At 40.3% G+C, this 18,578-nt stretch overlaps 1 long non-coding RNA gene across 2 annotated transcripts in view; it reads right to left on the bottom strand.

The window, feature by feature from the left end:
* The window catches only part of LOC115793719 (uncharacterized), a 90,361-nt gene that overhangs the window by 62,534 nt on the left and 9,249 nt on the right, over positions 1-18,578 (bottom strand). The window contains exon 2 of one of the 2 annotated variants that reach the window (XR_004021122.1): positions 11,866-12,020. The exons of the other annotated variant lie outside the window; for it this stretch is intronic. This is a non-coding gene — a long non-coding RNA (uncharacterized LOC115793719). The remainder of the gene's footprint in view (positions 1-11,865; positions 12,021-18,578) is intronic. 2 annotated transcript variants of the gene reach the window in all.

Below are 18,578 nucleotides of genomic sequence, written 5' to 3' on the forward strand. Positions count from 1 at the left end.
GTCAGTTGGCGCGGTTTGCCATAGATGGTCTAAAGTAGGAGAATTCTGTGACTGGTCACTGGAGCTGAAGCTCTCCTTGATATTGAATTTGTTGGGGCATGGACTAAGGAGGCTGGGTCGTCCATTCTCCACAATGTTGGTTCGGAAGGTGTTCACATGGGAGGATTTGTGAGCACCATCAAGGCAGACTTCTCCAACTATTACCCAGCCAAGAGCCGTTCGTTGTGCAAAGGGAGCTTGTGGGGGTCCATTGCGTTGCTCTAGGACTTTGTATGCCTGGATGATGTCTCTTCCTAACAGGAGCAAAATCTCGGCCTTGGTGTCGAGTGGGGGTATCTTGGTAGCTAGAGACCTGAGGTGAGGATGGTGTCTTGCAGCTGCTGGCGTGGGGATCTCCGCCCTATTATCAGGTAGCTGGTCACACTCGATAAGTGTAGGTAGGGCCATACTGGTTTTCTCATCAGCGGATTCCACAACAAACCCCCTTGCTCTTCGGCCAGCAGTCTCATGTACCCCTGCACATGTTTTCAGTGTATAAGGGGAGGTGCCGTTGGTGATGCCAAACATCTTGAAGAAGGCGGATCTGGCCAAAGACCTATTGCTTTGATCGTCCAGGATAACATATGTTCTCACCTTCCTCTCCGGCTGACCTTCAGGATACACATAAACAAGGCAGATTTTGGCACACGATTTCCCGGTAGTGCCATCCCCACAGACTTCTGTGCAAGTCGAGGTGGTGACTGAAGGAGAGGGAAACTCCTCTTCCTCCCCGCCATGCTCTTCAGAAGAACTGATAGTTTGTTTTACTGACCAAGGTGCTGGACCAGCATGAAGGGCTGCGATGTGCCTATCGCTATTACATTCTGAGCACTGAATGATGGCCCTGCAGTCTTTTGCTTGGTGAGAGGTTGCAGAACAACAGTGAAAACATGTGCCGTTTTCTCTAAGGAAGACCTTTCTACTCTCCAGGGGCTTCTCTCTGAAAGCTCTACATTTATGCAGTGGGTGTGGCTTTTTATGAATAGGACACTGCTTTTTAGGGCTGTCCAACCCTTGATCTTCATCCTTTAATTGAGTATTGTTCACCTCTGTTCTGTGTACCGTTATTGGAGTCCTTGACATCTTCACCGTGAATCTCTCTCCCTTAGGTGGTGCAATGCTGGAGGTTGTAGTAGTGAAGCTCGGGTCGTTCCTCATCCTTGCCTCCTCCCGAATGAAGCTGGAGAAAACAAAGAAGGGTGGGAAGCTGACATTGTGCTGTCGTTTGTATCTCGTTCCATGCACCATCCATTTCTCCTGAAGAGTAAAGGGCAATTTCTCCAAAATAGGACTAATGCCGCGTGCAGTGTCCAAGTAGGAGAGCCCCGGTAAGTAACCTTCCTCCTGGGCACACTGCAGCTCAAGGAGCAGGTCGCCTAGCTCCTGCAAACGCTGTGGGTCTCTATAAGAGACTTTGGGGAAACGTTCCAGCTTCTTAAAGAGCGCAGTCTCCATTGCCTCCACTGATCCGTAGCTCTCCTCTAGTCTTCCCCAGACCATACTAAGGGCTTCAGCGGGGTGTCTGATGTGAACTGACCTCACTCTTTTCACATACTCGGCAGACTCTGGCCCAAGCCATTTAATTAGCAGGTCAAGTTCCTCACTGGGTCTCAAATCTAGATCTTCAATGGCACTGGAGAAAGTAGACTTCCAGGCCCAGTAAGTTTCAGGTTTATCATTGAATTTTGTGAGTCCAGCTGTCAGTAGGTCACGGCGAGCTAAGAACTTTGCTAAATCTGAGACCTCGGAGCGGGATTCCTGGAATGCATGGTATGGTCCTCTAAGTGACTGGTCGTTATCCCTTGTATTATCCCTGGGTGACGATGAGTTCTTAGAATTAAACTGTGGGATGTTCTGCCCCATTCCCTTTTTAGGTGTGAAATGAACCACTGAGTGGCGCTGGCTTGAAGTAGCTTCAGTGTGAATAGGGACATGTGGAAATAACTGCTGCATCCCCTCTAGATGGACAGGTTTATGCGCTGGGGAAGAATCAGTCAGTGGCTTAGTGTTAGGGCCTGCTGGAGGAGTTTCTACCTCAGCTGGGGGAACCTTGACCTCAGTCTCAGGCTGTGAATTGTCAATGATGGCTCTTGTGTAGGCATACTGATCCTGAACATACTTCTCAGTTCTTTCTGCAGATCTGCGAGCTGAGTCTTGGTCAGTGTCGTGAGGTCTGGACGGCGTCTGGCTGTCTGCCACCTCCATGGCTGCTTCAAGGACAGTAGCTTCAGCTAAAGCTGCATCTGCCTCCTTCTCCTGCTGGATGGCCTCCAGCGTAGCTTCAAGGAATGTTTCTTCTACCTTTAGCTGAGCCTTGTCTACCTTAACATCAATTTCCTTTTATGCATAAGATGCTCTGGCGCGTGCTGCTTCAGCCTTGGCGCGTGCTTCTATTGCAGCCAAGCTAGTTGCTGATCTATTGGAGCGTGTCGACAACCTTGACGATTTTGATGCATGTGAGCACACTGATCTAGTGTCATGAGTTTTCCCTTCTGCGTCGGACATCATGGTTGAAAGGTTGAGCTAGTCTGATAGCTATCCAACAAAGCTGAAATCACCGTCGAGCCAGTCTTTTTACTGTTCTGCCCTCGTTAAAGAGTCCCCTTTCTTCACTAGGCAGACAGACAACTCCTTCCACACACTGTAGTCTCTGTATGATGGATTTATTAAGCACCACCATTTAGGTTAACAGCATGAGAATGGGGTAAAACTGAAATGAAAGAAGCAAATAATGACAATAATGAACACATTGAACCCCCTTTAACATACATGCTCCATATGTATTACCAGTTTCTTAAAGCCTATTTCACATACATGGCTACTAGCTTGGCTAGCTGAAAGCTATCAACATAACACATTACATACGAAACGCCAGATGAAACAAAAACACAACTTAACCTGGTTAACTGTACAAAATATCCATGTCAAACAAACAAACATAGGCATCTTATTACAACCATACTCACAGACTATGCTCCCTATAGTGATTCCCAGATGAGGATGATAGCAGATACTTTGGCTACCTGAATCCACAATGTGCTCTCTATCAAAGTGCAAGGGAAAAACAAATATGGCTGCCAACGGGTTACAGAGGATAAGCAGAAATGGCGATAATCCCCAAACAGAAAAAGCACCACCTAGTGGCCACAGAAAGAAACATCCCTCCAATCCCTCAGGACAGCACAAGTAGAAATATAAAAAAAACTAGATGGGTTTCTAAAGGAGAGTTGAACACTAGAACCATTTCCCGAAGAACACTAGATTATTATCTTTTATACACAGCAGGTGGCCTGACATGGCATAATTTTCACTTTTGTTTTTACATTCTTAACACTTCATAGAGCACTCACTGAGATTCTTGGAAATTCAAAATTTCAATCTTAGACTTTTTCATTTTTTGTGACGTTTTGTGTTTTCTGTTATAACACAAATCAAGTTGCCATATATGATTCTTTGCCCAGTAAAGAGTTAAGACACTTACTGGCCACTTTGTTAGGTATACCTGTTCATCTGCTTATTAGATATCTAATAAGCTGATCACTTGGCAGCAACTCTAGACATTCAGGCATGTTGACATGGTCAAGACAACCCAATGAATTCAAACAGAGCATCAGAATGGGGAGGAAAGGCAGAAATTGCTGATCTACTTGGAATATCCTGAACAACCTGATTATTTTCTCTTTTATAAGTCTGACAAAGAAAAAATATCTATTGACCCACAGTTAACAAAATTGCCTTGATGTCAGAAGTCAGAGGAGAATGACCGGACTGCTTCAAGCTGATAGGAAGGAAACAGTAACTTAAATAGCCACTCATTAGAATCAAGTTTTGCAGAAGAGCATCTCTTAATGCACATCTCGGGCTTCAGCAGCAGAAGACCACACCAGTTGTCAGTCCTGTCAGCTAAGAACAGAAAACTGGAGCTACAATTTGTACAAGCTCACCAAAATTAATCAATAGAAGATTGGAAAAATGTTCCCTCATCTGATGAGTCTCAATTTATGCCATCACATTCAGATGGCAGGATCAGAATTTGAATTTTACACAACATGAATAGCATGGATTTATCCTGCCTGTATCAATGGTTGGAGCTGGTGGTGTTGGGGTAATGGTGGTGGGATATTTCCTTGCCACACTCATGATCACAGTGTACCCATTTTCTGATGGCTGCCTCTAGCAGGATAACACACCATGTAACAAAGCTCAAATAATCTGAAACTGCTTTCTTTAATATGACAATGAGTTCACTACTCAAATGGCCTCCACAGTCACCAGATCTCAATCTATGCCGTGAAGAATTAAGGTAGTTCTGTGGGCAAAAGGATGCCCAATCTAGTAATAGCAAGGCATAACTAATGAACATAGCTCTCTAAAACCATACTGCATTGCAAAAGTTCTGCAATTTAGGTGGTGTTTGCAAGTGCAGCCTCACTGTATGAGCTATGTATAATTACACAAGTGAAACTCAGTTGGTAGGGCTCTGAGGTCAAAACCGGGAATAAAGTTGATGGTGAAAGTGCAACTTTGGGACAATAAGTTTGATGAACTCTAAAGACTGATGAATCACAAAAGTGGTATATCTTCAATTGCTTATTGGAAGCAAACACGGGAGGGCCCAGGGCTCAGGCAACTCGTGATGATTTCTTTTAAATCCTCCATCTTTGATCTGGTAGAAATGGTTTTGTTTTTTTTTTTGTAAATCAGAGCCCTTAAAGCATCTTCGTTGTTATCTTGTCCAGCCCTTTTGGTGACATTTAAGAATTCATCACCTCGCCGAGCACTACACATACTGACATACAAACACTGCAACATATAGAGTTACAAAATTACTGGATGATTCTGAGAGTGTGTCATTCTATTGCAGTTTTTTTCTTGTGATATTCAATGCAGTCACATGTAACCTTAACCCCAACATACTCTCTTACAGTTTGCACTGACAGTATGAATCAGTCTGTCTCTGAAGTTATTGTAATACAAATTCCCCCCTGTCCAGCCACATCTCCTATCCGGAGGAAATCATGGGAACTCTGAGCCAACTTCATAAATACACATTTCCTCCTCTGCAGTTCCCACACTTTTCCCAACACACACACACACACACACACACACACACACACACACACACACACCCTTATTATATACCCATAGACACAGACAAGTATAGACTTGGGTATGATGTCTCATGCAAATTATGCATAGTCATACTGGCAGTAACAGAAGATTACACCGGATGCTACTGTAGTTCAGCCTGGTTAATTACTGTATATTGCTGATGAACAGGATATGACAGTTTTGCAGCATTACTGCTAAAATGCAGGCTCAATATGGTAATGTCTAGTAGAAGATCATTCAGTATGCATTAGCATGACCCCTACATGCTTCAGTTAGGGCAGATTTTTTTTAAAAGAAACGGGAAATTTGGCTGCTCTCTGAAACTTTAAATGTTTTGTGTTCTGTTTATTAAAATTGAAGCAACAGAACTGGATCATCTCAGTATTGCCATAGCTACTGATAAGCGAAACGTACTACAGTGGCAGTACCTATAGCCATGTAGCATTTAGCAAAAAGGTGCACTACATGCCAACTTCATCTGGTTATTACTCACCCCAACAAAACCGATGTATGTACAATGCTCATAATCCTAATTTAACATATGATAACGCTGTGGGTGTCAAACTGTGGATCAGGCCCCACTGGTGAAGAATAAAAGGGGTGGGGTGCGGCTGACCAGGGAAAATACAGAGTGAAACTGAATTGAATTGATATGATTTTTGTAGAGAAAATGGACAAAAAAAGAATTTGCTTATGCTTGCACTGCCCTGTATTTCACTGAATTTCAATTTAGACCCATTTTAATGTTACTCCATCCATAAATATGGGGGCATAGTTTTTGAAGTGGGGCTTGGCAGGAAAAAGTTTGAGAACCACTGTGCCAACAGTGGTTGAAACCCTGCTCCAAACATTGCAGATATGGGTCGTGAGTGTTTTAAACATATGAACTGGGAAAGCCGTAAGCCCACTAAGTACCTACAGATTCCCAGCCCCTTTACTTTCCACCATGCCTCTGTAAATCATTTTTGCAAATGCACTTACACAAATTAGTCATATGAAGTTAAATGGGCATTGTGTGTCAGCATAAGTAGAAATCAGTCATCATTTTTGTGACTTAAAGCACTTGCTACCTGATTGACTTTTGTATCAGTTGAAAAGTCAGCAAAATGCATAAGGTTATAAGTGGTCCAAACAGAAAGCACGTGGAGCCAAACAGAAAGTCAAAGTGTCACCTCGGTCAATAGGATTTAAGACATTTCACAGTGCCAAGGCATCCTGGTTTCAATCACAGTGGCTCAACTAACTGGCAACCATCCCTAAAACCTAGCCACTGGAAATGCTACAAATATCCAAATTACATACACAGAAGTTACTAAATGTTAAAAATACATATCACAACCCAGAAGCTGCTGGAAAAGCCATGAACCTTAAAAATCCCCAAAGATGAGCAATGAACTATAACCTTTTACATGAATTACAATTTATGATTCTCATGAAACCTACACTGAAAGAATTTTGGTACGTGTCAGCTCTCTGGCAAAAAAAAAAAAAAAAAAAAAAATCACCTAGAAAAAAAAAAAAAAAAAAAAAAAAAAAAACAGGCAGTTGATATGAGCAGCTGCCACAGATAAACATGCAAAAAAAAAAAAACAGAACTTCACAGAAACTGAAACTTAATCTGCTTTATCAAGAAACTTCAAGACGTCGTCACAATACAGCACACACATTTCAACAAGCAATTTTTATTTTCCTTATCCATAAGAATAAGGACAAAAATCAATAAAATATTTAAAACAAAATAATGAGGTTGTTTTCATGAAACAGCTTCAACCACATACTTATCAGGACCCGGAAATCAACTTGGGTGTTCCAAAACAGAAAAATAAGCCTGTTTATTTCACTGCCACGTAGCTATGCTGACTACGTCCATAGAGAACAAGAGAAAATGTAAGACCTTGAGAAATGCTGGCTCAGCAGAGTGCTCATTGTGGGAGGATTGTGGGAGATTGAGTCTATAGATGAGTCAAGGCGAGCCATTACACATATTATCAGAATGAATAGCACAGCGTTCTATCTTTAGTGTCCGTGTGGGAATCAAGCTCCTGCTCATTTGCAGCTGGAATATGTGTACTGTGAAGACAGTGTTTTGTTTTTTCATATTTCTAGATTTCCAGTTATTGTTTACATTTTAAGTTATAGTTAAAAAAAAAAAAAAGTATTTGTATGTGCTTATGAATGTCCACATGACTAGATGTATTAAGGTCCTGCATCAGTTTTGCAGCTCCGCGTCTACATGGTGGAGACACCATGTAGACACCTGCAACAAAATTGTATTTTGTAGATTTTAAGTAATTAGTAAACAAACTCTTCCAATCCATCAGTGAATAGGCCTGTTTTCCTATAACTGAAACAGCTGCTAAACTCTGCCTTGATCAGCTGAAATGTCCCATGATGGTCTAAAACAAATCTGACACCCTTAAACTGAAGAATTCAGCTTTTCCCTTTTCTCTTTCCTTTAAAAGGCACCGAGCAGGGTTTTCCTCCATAAACTAGCCCATGATGACCTTTCCAACCAAATTATGACTTATGCTGTTATATGCCAAGCTGGGTCTTTTGCCTGCATTGCCATTTTAGGATTTTTCAAAGTTCAAGAAACTTTATCTTCATTTTTTATCAGTAGTTTGGTGGGCCTGCGATGCATGACACCAGCACTACAGATTGTATCTTGTGCAAACATAACTCTGTGACACAGTAACTTTCATTTGTGATGGCTGTTGCATTGCATTAGCCAAATAACACTATTACTGAAATTATTTTATAACAAGTATTTGTTTAATAAGTTGTGACGACCCACTCTGCCCTGCCTTTATTTTGGCCTGTTTGTGTGGCAGGTCTCTGGTAATCAGTGGAGGGCTGGAGTGGCTCGTTTGCTGATTAGTGACACTGGCAACACCTGGACCCATTGTGTGTCAGTGCTCTATAAGTTCCCACAGGTTAATTGTTTGGGGGCTCTCCTCCTTGGGACATTACTTTGGGTTTTTGCACCTGGCAACATTGCAGACACTATTTTTTTTTACTTATGCACTCACTGACACTACTGATTGTACTGACTACACATATCATGTTTGGTTTGAGTTCTGCTTCTGTTCATTTAATTTAGAATAAAATACATTTTAAATCAGCCTTGCTGTGCATCTCCCCTTTTTTTTGGTCATGGCCGTGCGGCCCGGTTCGTGACAAGTGGGGGCTCGTCTGGGATAATGCTGGAATGGTTTGTGGCCGTTGTGATGTTGTGAGGTGCGGCTGAGACATTGGGTTTGTAAGGTGCAATATTGATGGTTTGCTGTACCCTATGTCTAGGGAGATGTGTTTTAGGATTGAAGTTGAACTCTGGTTGATTTGAGTTGTCTCGGGATGGTAAGGTTAGTCCTGCAGCTTGTGTGTGTTACCCACTCAGGCAGGGGGGTGGTATCAACAGTGATTGAGTGGTTCACTAGTGCAGTGAGTTTTGGCTAATGTGGACTCACCCTCAGTAGGAATAGCAACATGGTTCTTTTGGACCTGTTTGTTTTTTTTAGTTTGTTGTTTTTGTGTGGTGTGCGGTTAGAGCATTTGGCTCGGGTACACTTCCAGAGCTGGCAGGTGAGTAACCAGCTTGCTGGGGCCTTAACTGGGTTGCTGGGTTAAGTGTTTAAAATAGCCCACTGCTAATCTGCATGAAGACTAGGGTTTATGGAATAGGTAAGTTGGGTAGGCAGATAAGTAGAGGGGGGAGTTCCAATTTGGTTGTGTGGCCTGACTCTTTGATGCACTAGTTGACCTGGAGCAATGCTGGTTGATATGATTGGAGACTGAGCTGCAGTTGGCTAAAAAGGAGTGTGGGTGGCTGGGCACAAGGAAGCTGATCAGTCATGATCAGAGCCACCTGTTATCAGATGTCTTCTGCACAGCCAAGTGGAGCATGTTGCCAAATACATGACATGGAAAAGCAAAAGCTGAGGGCTGTTAAAAGGTATTTAAGTGGCTCCATTATGAGCTGGAACAAGCAAAGACAGTTTAGCATTTGGATTGGGTTTGGTTAGGTGAGTTTTTTTTTTTTTTTTTTTTTTTTTTTTTTTTTTTTTTTTTTTATTGTGTATTGCTAAGAGAAGTCTTTGAAGTTACATTTGTGAAGTTGGTACGGATTATGTAACATCTTGGGTAACCTGCTGTTTGTGTTTGTGACCGATCACTTTTGGTGAGGGTTATTTGTTACTATATTAGCTTTGTTTTTGGATAGTATCTTTGTCTAGATAATCCTTTGGTTTGTGACTGTCACACTTTTGGGTAGGTTACTGTGAGCTTAAAGTGATTGTACAACATTTGTGTGGGGGTTGTTCTGGCTGGGGTTAAAAACCAGCCTTGTTGTTAGCCTCCTTGTGTAACTTGTCTGTGGCTAGTCTGTCCAGATGACTTGAGATGACTTCTTGTAGTGTGGTGGTCTGGATGCTAAACTTTTACCTTGGTTCTCTGTTGTGTTTGACACTTGCGCTTGGTGGTTTTTTTTTGTTTTTTTTTTTTCCCAGTTGTCAGACTTGAACAGCCAGCATATTGGAGGTCATGATGTGGCTGAAGATGTATTGATTCAAGCTCCAATTTATTTTAATACCTTAATGAGTGAAATCAGGGTAATGTGTTTAAACTGGTTAAGCTTAAGTTTTGATTAGGGCCAGAGATCCTATGGAGGACTCTGGTTTTATGGAGGGGGGTGTGACGACCCACTCTGCCCTGCCTTTATTTTGGCCTTTATTTTAAGTGTTTGAACTGTTTGGCTTTAACCTTATAAGAATGATGAATTGTTCTAGAACAAAGTCAGGTTATTCTCAGTGTGCTTTCCAGCCAGCACTAGCAGAACTGTTATGCCATTTGACTGTTAGTACATTAATAAACTTTATCACCAACTCCTCTTTAAATGAATGGTTGCTATCCTAACACATTTGCTAATCAAAATTTTTATATCCAACTAAAAATAAAAAGAAAAAAATTGCCATGTCAGCATTTTATATTTTTTTTGTTATGGCCAAAAAACAATACCCTACTGGTATTATTGAAAGTTTGACAAAAACATTTAAACTGGTGCTTCAGGAAATAACCACACACTTAGACTCTAACTATTTAGCTTTTTTGTGTGTTGCTAAACCAACCGCTAACATAAACAGAAACATGCACAACCTTAACAGGTCACATGAAAGGCAACATTTAACTTTAAGCAGTGCAGTTTGTCTGCTTTAACCCTGGAGTCGTGGCAGACACTTGTCAATGCAAATATGTACATTTGTTTACTTAAGCTGTGGTGGTTTGGATATTGGGCTCTAAGACACCCCGAGAAGAGATGGTAAAGAGTTACTCCTTTCATATGGATTATGTAACGGAGTGGAGAAATAGCCTGAGTGCATAAACTCGGTTCTCTGAGTAAAAGACTTTCCAGCTTTAAGGCAGCTCGGAGACACATTGCAATCAAACTATAAGCAACTTCACGCCAGCACAGGTGTTTTATGGATAAGCCGTGGGGCATGGCCATGCAAGCCAGAGTGTCCTATAGAAGCATCCCCATGTCCTAATAGGGGGTGCAAAATCCATGCAGAATAGGATATCTCACATTCTGTTCCCCTATGGAGTCTTGGTTGGAGTTCTTGGTTAATGACCATATTACATATTAGTTAAATCGTTCAGTTCCCCTATTTTGTTTGTATGAACATCATCCTGTTGTCCACTATAGTGGACATGCTGAAAAAATGTATTCAAAATACATTTTAAAATGTCCAAATGGTGAGATGTCTTTTAATCTCACCTTATGATTTCCATCATGTCATCTCTTTGCCAGAACCTTTCCATCTTCTCAAAATAACACTCCCTCCTCTGTCCTCTGAACCCTGAATTTGCCATTACTGGTTGCTGCAGTGGCGGTTTTGACGCAAGTGGAACAATTTGTCTAGTTGTGTTTACCATGGAAACACTGCTGGGCCGAAGGGCTCAGAAATTTTACAAGTGGGAATGGTCCAACACCCACACACCAATTTACTGCATCTCACTTTTTCTGTTACCGTCATGACACGTTTATCCATCATCAAATATGCAGCACATACCAGCCTGATAGTCACTTTGTTTTTTTGTTTTGTTTTTTTTTTAATGAAGATTTTATGGGACTCCTTGGATAAGGCATACTCATTCCTTTAGTTTTCACCACTACTGTGAAATACTGTAAATCACTGCTACACCTACACACATTAATCTCATGAAATAATACATAAAGCATGTGTCAGCTCAAGCAGAAATCTTATCATTTAATTATTTATTTATTTTACACTCTCACAAAGAAAAAAAAAAAAAAAAAAAAAAAAAGCTTGCACACTACAGAAGTCCAGGGTTTTTTTTTGTTTTTTTTTTGGATGGATATGAATATTCTTTGTACATTCTTTGTACATCTTTGCAAACTAAGTCCAATACTTGCTGCCAGACTGACTGCTGAAAACTTCAGCAAAACTGTACTGCTGTAAGTGAACCAAACCTCCAGTAAGGAATCCTCATTATAAAGAAGGCTCTGTGAACACTCAGCAACTTAAGGATATGTGTATTTAACAATACAAACCCACAAGAGCCTCAAAAATTAGCACCAAGACAGTCTACATGAAAACATTTAATTTACTATAAATGCAAGAAAATTACAACTAATAAACAAGTTAATTCCCTGTCTCAGTTTTATTATCTTTCCTTATACAGTTCCTACAATCTCACCCCCAGCCTTTGGTCTCTTCTGCTTCTTGATCCAGACTGGGCCGGTCCGAGGTCATGACTCAGAGGAAACAGAGGCTATGACTCAACTCCTCTTGAGCCTAAACACTATTAGTTTCCAGGTGGCACTCTTAGATCCCATTGTGCTCCAGATTAGCCTGCAAAGACATATGGACAGACATGGTGTGTGAGGGGGCACAGTTCCCTCAGAAACAGACTGTTATTTGTCTCAGAGTGTGGATGTGGAGTCCCAATGTCTGCATCCTAACATTTTGCATGTGATTGTGGGAAGTAATGTGCATATCCCTAGATGGTATGTGTGTGTGGTCCAATGGATTGAACGTGTGTGGCAGAGAGACAAAGAAAATGTGTCTGCTGTGAGTGAGACCACCAGGGCTATGTCTCCGTCTCCATTAGTGACTCAGCCCCATAGAAACTAAAAGTCATTTAAACACATTTATCTAAAACTTGACATGCCCCAGACTGTTAACATTTTGACAGATGATGAATGCATGCACTAATAAAAAAATTCACAGATTTTATGAGTTTGGCAAGTTCATAGTGCAATTTTATAAACCTTCCAGAAAAAATATTGCAAATTGCACTTGGAATTGAGAGTCAGCAAGTGTTACTCTTTAGTTAAAATTATAGGCCATTGAAGGTAGCCCTTCTCAGAAGAAAAGAGCAAGCAACTGTACACTATAACATTTCATCAACATCTGGCAATAGGCCTATTCACTTTCTGTTCTCACTCAAAGGTATGAGTGTAACCCATCCAGACAACACTGGAGGCGGCATCTACGTTACATTTTCTGACTGGAAACAAATGAAAGCCAAAGTTTCCAGGTCACTCCGTGTCTGACTTTCACATTTGTCTCCAAAATAAGTTTTTAAGACAGACTGCGTCTCTAAATCAAACGCCCAGTCAAACCAAAACACAAACTAAATCCAGACTCTTCTGCCTGCCACAGTGTGGAACGTTATGGGTAAACAGAAGCTGTTTTTTTTTCCATAAACCAACATCTTTCTAATTGATGGTGATTCAAATATAATTTGTTTTTAAGGTGTTAAATTTAGAAACAACAGCATGTATGTCAAGAAAACATGCTGCCTCTGACCTTAGACTACTCAACTGTATGAAATGGACACATGATAAGGAAAACTAGTGACATACAGAGTCAAAAATTGAAATGTTAAAAGTACAGGTGTAAGAAGTTTACATACATGCCCACATACTGATCATGGGCATGAATGTTGTGGTCATTTTGGGCTTTTAATGATTTCTTTGAATTGCTATTTTACCACACCAGAATGATTGCACAGCATACATCTTTAATTACGTTAATTCAGTGCACAAGTTTGGATTTATTTTGGATTTTCTCTAATCCACACAGGGTCAGAAGTATACATATAGGCTCAAATATATGCACGCACCCCACCCCACCCTCATTAATATTTGGTTAAATGGCCCTTAGCAAGCTGCATCTTGCTTTTGGTAGCCATCAACAAGCTTCTGGTGTCATTTTGGCTGGATATTTGACCATTCTTAGCAGAATTGGCAGAGTTCATTTAAATTGGTTGGTTTCCTGGCATGGACACGGCTTTTAAGCACTCACGAGGTCGGGTCTTTGGGAAGGCCATTCCAAAAGTTTACTGTTAGCCTGCTTTATACATTTTCCTGGTGGAACACCCAGTTGTGTCCAAGTTTCAACTGTCTAGCTGTTGATTTGAGGTGAAGTTACAGGATTTGGAAGTAGTCCTTTTTTTTCCCAGCAGTTTCTAATTCATGGCAGGCTCAAGCCTCAGTGGTTCCTGGGTTGTTCCTGAACATCCTAGCTAATTTCCTCTCATCTGAGGGTGACACTTTGGGTCTTCTTCCAGACCTTGGCAAAGTGGTGATACATCCACATAACCTGTACTTGCGTACAATTGTTCAAACTTGGAATCTGCAGTTGCTTAGAAATGGCTCCAAAGACATTCTCAACTTGGGCAAATCTACAATTCTCCTTCTTAAAGCATCACTGAGTTCCTTGCACTTTCCCATTATCCAGACTATTGGTCAGTCCAATGAGTGCTGTTAAAGAAATCTTTTTTATGCTGGCAAAAAGAAACAACCAGTTGTAGTCAATCATGATCACTAATGGGAACTTAATAGTCCTTGGCCTTGTCAGGTTAAAAGACATTGGAGCACCATGTATTAAAACATTTAAGTAAGTGTATGAATACATTTCAGTGTTTATGTATACCTCTGACTGTATGTGGATTAGAGAAAATCCAAAATAAATTCAAACTTGTGCCCCCAATTTTTGTTCTGTAAAGTCTCTGAAGCTGTATGCTGTACAATCATTCCACCTTGAAAAAAGAACAGTTTAAAGACATCATTAAAAGCCTAATATTACCATGACATTCATGCCCATGATGAATGTTCCACTTTTGACCACAACCGTAATTCAATTCATTGACTTTGCTGAACATCTCCATTTGTTCCAAAATCCCTACTGCATTCCTCTTCCTGGGTCACTGCCGAAAATTATAGTTAGTTCAAACTTAGTTTCAAATTTAGGACCATTCATTTTTTTTTTTTGTTTGTTTGTTTTGTCTTTAGCCATTGGTGACCTGTTTTGAAGATAGTAAAAAGGAATTTTTTTTTAAACAAAGAACAATCACTGCTGGTGTTCACGTCAGTTCATATTAATTCCAATGAATTATATTAATATGCCTTCCAGTGCAGTTTCAAGAGTTGACTTTTGACATTTTGGCTATAAAACATCATCACTCCATTTTTTCTTTGCAAACACTTATATGTCAAATTAAGCAAATGAACCTTTGGGTTGTGGCCAGAATCACTTGCAGCAAGGTCACAGTGAAGAACAGTGCATACTTGAGCCCAAGTTAATATTTGTGCCAAAAAAAAAAATCTCCTAAGGCGTTAAAAAATTATTGTGATCACAAGAGTCTGTCAGATGTAAAACTCATGAATGTAATGCCTCCAGTGCAGTGTTGCTGTTGTCCACACAGAGACATTTTTAAAAACTCCTTTGGATCAAAGCCTGTGCTTAGTATGCTTAATATAATCCTGTTTTCAATGAAATATGTCTAAATACATAACTTTTACAGTTGGGTATGCGTAACAGCTCATATCCTATTCTATAGTTTTTTTCAAATATTCTAGTCAGCCTGAGTCCTGAGTTTTATCACAGGACCATAAAAAAAAATTAGTAAATTGCCTTTTACATTATTTTAATGTTCCTACATACCCTGCCTTGTTTACATGAAGACAAAGTGAAGGTTCTGCCTAAAGAAGAAACGGGGACAGGTTTTTATTCTGTCGGTCCAGTTTTGGGAGTTTGTGAATTACAATAGATCCAAACGTCCCTGATGGTAGATGAAGTTTAAGATAGTGAAAGAACTGAGACCTGGGCAAACTAAACAAAACTAGAGTAAAAGATCAACCATTACAGAATATATGGTACATGCAGAATGGTCCAGACTAAAACATCTCAGAACATTTGGGAGAAAAAGTCAAGTCATCCAGTTTCTTACAGTTCTCTGGCACCACCATGAGGTTGACCCTTTTTTAAGGATGGTATATGTGTTTACTACCTATTAGTTTCTTAATAATACTTAATAATTTTAGCATGTAGATTAAGATGGTTAATTCCTCTCTCTTTTTTTTTTAAGAGTCACTATGAGCATGTTACTGTTTTTTTTTTTTTTTTACTCCATTTATAGTTCATTTGAATGGAAGTTAAATATAGATTAAATTATAAATTATGCCTTTAGGGAGTTTGACACATGCAGATTTTTTATATTTTATTTTATTTTAAGCTTTTAAGAGACAAGTGGAGAACTGAACAGGTGCAGCCGCCTTTTTGTCCCTGGCAAACTTCAACTCAATCAATATTCATTACAAAGGATTCACACACACACAAGGAATCAGCCTAACACATCGTCACAGCTCCCTTGATTGGTCTGCTCTACTGTGTGAACCAGAACCCGACTGTTTCTCACTGCTCTCCTCCATTGTTGCCTTTAAGTATGCCAATCAATACCTCCAGCTGACACTCGCCAACCAGTCAATCTCTCCATCCCCAAGGGGGCGTGGTTTCAGCTGTGCAATCTCTGGAGATAGCCGAGGTTCAAAGAATCCACTGGTAGTGTGCTGGAGGGCACAAATCCACCCAGCCTGAAATCCAACACACAGATGCTGAGCTCATGCGGATGATGTGGAATACACTGCCCTCTGCTGATACTAAAACCACATGAACTAGGACTCACAGTAAGGACAAGGAATTTCTGTCGCTGTTATTTCATCTGTGTAAAATTTAGTTGTCCTTGGGATATTCAGAATATTAAATTAAAAAAAACTGACAATACCACTTATTAAAAATGCAGTTATTAAATGTTTTTCATAGTGACTTCAACATTGTATGGATATACACTTATCAGCCACTTCATTAGGTACACCTGTTCAATTGCTCATCAGCACAAATATCTAATCACTCAAACAAATGGCAGCAACTCAAAGCAGAAACTCATGATCTGCTGGGATTTTTTCACACAACCATCTCTAGGGCTTACAAAGAATGCAGAGAAAGACTAAGAAAGAGAAAGTACCCAGACAGCAACAGCTCTCCGAGTGAAAATGCCCTGTTGATACCAGAGGTCAGAGGAGATTGGCCAGACTGATTCAAGCTGATGAGAAGGTATCAGTAACGCAAATAAACACTTGCTGAAATCGAGGTATGCAGGAGAATATCTCTGAACATGTTGAACCTTGAAGCAGATAGTGTACAGCAGCAGAAGACCACACCAGGTGCCTCTCCTGTCAGCCAAGAACAGGAAACTGAGGGTATAGTTCACACAGTCTCGCCAAAATTGGACAATAGAAGACTTAAAAAAAAACAAAAAAAACAAAAAAACATGTTGCCTGAGGAGTTTTGATTTCTGCTGTGACATTTCGATGGTAGGGTCAGAATTTGGTGTAAACAGCAAGAAAGCACAGATGCATTCTGTATTGTATTAATGGTTCAGACTGCTGGTGTAACGGTGGTATAATTTTTGGAAAAATTTAGTACCAATTGGGTATCGTCTGGTTCTTTATAATTGCATCTCCTGATGGCTGCCTCCAGCAGAATAATATGCAATGTCACAAAGCTCAGATCATCTGAAACTTTTTTTTTTTTTTAACATGACAATGGGTTCAGATGGTCATCAAATCCCAATCCAATAGAGCACCTTTGGGATGTGGTGGAACAGGAGCTCTGTATCATGGATGTGCAGCTGACAAATGTGCAGCAACTGTATGATGCTATCGTGACAATATGGACCAAAATCTCTCAGGAATGTTTCCAGCACATTGTTAATTAAGGCAGTTCTGAAGGCAACTGGGGTCCAACCCAGTACTAGCAAGGTGTAACTAATGAAGTGGCTGGTGAGTGTAAATACATGTTAGGTGCCTTTACAAGCAGGTTCTGGAGTAAATGGTTACCTATCATGGGTTGATTCTGGTTGAAGACTTTACCTTCTATCTGTCCCCACCTTCCCAATCTGCATTTTTACTTAATAAATACGGTGTTGTGCAGTTTAGAGGTGCCATATACTAAGACTTCTGTGTTAGTCACAGTTAACAGTTTCCTGCCCTTGCTGCCATATGAACCCACAGCGCCCCCTCTGGCCTAAAAATTTAAAGGTAACCAGGGTTTCTCTATTCGTGCTCCCAGGCTCTGGAATAATCTGTCATACCATAGAAAGACCCATCCAACAGTTGAGAAATTTAAATCAGTCTGGTGCGTCTTTGTCATATGGAAAGAGTGCTTTCTTGCAGCTCTTTTAGTTGTTGTTTCTATTACATTATGCGTTTCTATACAGTATAAATACTGTATACTTTCACATACTGTCACACACAGATTAATTCAGTTACTTATTAATCATTCATTTGAAAGTAAAGCCGGCTGTAAATTAGGTTCAGCTACATGCTCTACAATCAGTACAAATGTTGCATTCTGTCTTATTTGTCCATTTTTATGTTTGCACACCCTGTTGAGTACATTTCTCCCTTAAAAGACTGCAGGTATGAGAAGTAGTAGTAAAGAACACTGTACAATAATTAAATATAAAATAAAATAATAATAAAATAGAGCTGGAGAAATACACATTGAAAAGTAAAAGCTAAGCTAAGTTTGCTTCCATGTCCACCACAGCAGGTGGAGACAAAGTGGTAGTGTAGCTCTATGATTAAGGAGTTTGGCTGTTTAATACTGTCTGTAATTTTCCACAAGGTGGCGATATAACTCTGTATGACTCAATGCTCCACCTCCATTCACAAAGTAAAATAGGATGTACATATACTGTGCAAACTTCCTAGCGTTTAAATTGTAAACCTGACAGGTGTAGTGTCAGACACAGGCTCTCTCTGCCACTGTAACAGCAGAAGCCACTAACAAGCCAATTCTGTGTGCCAGCTCAGTTTTTAAGCATGGCGGATGAGAAGTGAGTGAGCAAGTGTTGCAATACCTCATGATGCACACACATGCACCTTTGTCCTCTTCATTGCAGTGCACTATGTGTTTGACCTTTGACCCCTTTTTCACTCTGTTCAGTCACAGGAAGCTGCAGTATCATCAGTGCAATGAAATAAAGTGCAAATACATAAATGCACATGTTGCAAAAATTTTTTGCATAGAAAGATAAGCAACTGACACGTGAAGACTTTT

This window comes from Archocentrus centrarchus, chromosome 15 (assembly GCF_007364275.1).
Source record: "Archocentrus centrarchus isolate MPI-CPG fArcCen1 chromosome 15, fArcCen1, whole genome shotgun sequence".
NCBI classification, from domain to species: Eukaryota; Metazoa; Chordata; class Actinopteri; order Cichliformes; family Cichlidae; genus Archocentrus; species Archocentrus centrarchus.